This window comes from Grammomys surdaster, unplaced genomic scaffold (genome assembly GCF_004785775.1).
Source record: "Grammomys surdaster isolate TR1022 unplaced genomic scaffold, NIH_TR_1.0 126066, whole genome shotgun sequence".
Taxonomy (NCBI): domain Eukaryota; kingdom Metazoa; phylum Chordata; class Mammalia; order Rodentia; family Muridae; genus Grammomys; species Grammomys surdaster.
The window spans coordinates 6,284,846-6,287,116 of NW_021620876.1; the positions used below are offsets into that span (position 1 = coordinate 6,284,846).

The window sequence follows — 2,271 nt, forward strand, 5'->3', positions numbered from 1 at the left end:
TAAATGCTTCCTTATGTGATTGTTAAAAAAAAAAGAAAATTCAGAGAACTACACATTAATTTTAAAATCCATAAGCATTTTAGAAGTTACAGAAACATCTGCAGTAACCAATACATTCTTGAGGACTTCCAGAAAACGAAAATCAGATGGAGCATATTTAGGAGAAAAGAATAGTAGAAATAAAATCAACACAAACTGATACTGAGATAAATTTTTATAAAGGAAAATTTGAAGAAGTTGCACATTTATACTTAGCTTTACAGATCATGAAGAAGCACTATTGCTCTTAGCAGGATGTCTCCATACAGAACATCCTATAGACTTTATTTTCAGTCCTCCTTCCAAAGTCTTCCGGGGCTCTAGCTTTAGATTTCACTCTAGGATCAAGTGCTGAGACTAATTTACCAATTACTGGGCTCTTGGTGGGTATAATTGTTATACTCATCAGTGAGAATGAATATAGAGGTAGACACTGAGAAAACCATGGCTCTCACAATAGGTAAGTAAAGGGTGATCCCTCCCTTTATTACTGTCATTCTAAAAAGTGTGATTCTTTTCTTCCTCAGAGCTTTCCTTAGTTTGACCAACTTAGTCATCTTCATCTGTCTTTTTGTATTTAGCCATTTTCAATAAGGGGAGCTTATCACTTGCCACTCAGTTCATATATAACAACTCTCATCCAGTTACTACTTCCACGTAATGCAATAAGAGAAACGTCAGAGACATATAAAAACCCTTGAGTTCTTACATCCATGTAACTGTATCTTCTCTTATGCATATCCTAGACTTATTAAATATCTGCAGTAAATTAATAGCAAAAGGAGGAGGGTATATGAATAAATAGAGGAAACTCTGGTTGAAGAAATTAGTTTCAAAATAAAATAAAACCTCATACGAACTTATTTAACTTTAACAGTTTCAGAGATTGGAGATAACTTTCTAAGAAACGGGGACAAGTGAGTAATAAGACAATAAGAATATAATAATAATAAGACAATAAGAGTATAATATCACAATACAAATAAGACAATAAGAATATAATAATAATAAGATAAAAATGAGTAAATGACAACAATGCAAGAATTATGAGAAAGGGCTTTGACACGAAACAGAATTCCTACCTGAAAGTTAAATTTGACATTGGTATTGAGAGCTGAAAAATAAAGGTAGGATACTTTTAAAGATACTATAGATGAAAGAGAAAATTTCCTCAGTGTCAAGTCTTCCATTTATAAAAGTAGACTATACCAAGATGGGAGAAAAATACAAATTAATGTTTAGAGAATTCCTGGGTAATTTTTTTTGAAAACTAAAGACAAACATAAAGAACCTTAATGGATTCTTTTTTTGTATATTTTTTTATTGGATATTTTATTTACAGTTCAGATGTTATCTCCTTACCCCATTTCCACCCCCCTCCCAGGAACCCCCTATCCCATCGCCCTTCCTCCTGCTTCTCTGTGGATGTGACCCTACCTACCTCCCCACCCTCGAATTCCCCCCCCCCCACAGTATCCAGCCTTCATGGGACCAAGGATCTCCTCTCCCATCTATGTCCTACAGGGCCATCCTCCCTTACATATATAGCTGGAGCCATGGATCCCTCCCTAAGTGCTCCCTGGCTGGTGGTTTAGACCCTGGGAGCTCTGGTTAGTTGGTATTGTTGCTCTCCTCATGGGGCCACAAACCCTTTCAACTCCTTCAGTCTTCACTCTAACTCCTCCATTAGTCATGATTATATCCATAGATTAGTTGTTTGTCTAGCCTCCATCAAAGAATCTTCAGCAACAGGAGTTGGATAACACAGCAACCCATAACTGGCCACAGTGCTGAGCATAAGTGATTGTGGAGTACCCAGCCCCACCTGGGAAAGTTATAGCACTCCTTCAAGAGCTCAAAAAATTAATATCACAGAAAAGGACAGAGAGAAAGAGTGGAAGATGGAAGTCGTGAAACAAAAAACTGTGTCTTCTGGCCATGACATGGCCATTAACCTCATGAACTCACTGCAGCCATGCTTAGCTGCATTATATATACACAGGACCAAGTGCAGCAATGCTCACCAAGAATGACATCCAGCTTTTATCTGATGATTAGCAGGCTCTACATTTCTTTAGGGAGACTAAATATCTTCTTTGAGAAGAATAATTATGTGATTTTTAGATAGATTGATTTGGCCAAGGAAAGAGATTAGGAAACAGAAGGGAAAACCTGTCTCTGTAAAATATATATATATATATATATATATATATATATATATATATATATATA

The 2,271-nt window shown here is 36.1% G+C and overlaps 1 pseudogene across 1 annotated transcript in view; it reads left to right on the plus strand.

The window, feature by feature from the left end:
- Window positions 1–19, plus strand: part of LOC114610976 — a 1,362-nt pseudogene extending 1,343 nt beyond the window's left edge. Inside the window, exon 2 of the transcript XR_003709765.1 lies at window positions 1–19. This exon is cut by the window's left edge and continues 952 nt beyond it. The product of XR_003709765.1 is annotated as a heterogeneous nuclear ribonucleoprotein D-like pseudogene (transcript).
- The last annotated feature ends 2,252 nt before the right edge of the window (window positions 20–2,271 follow it).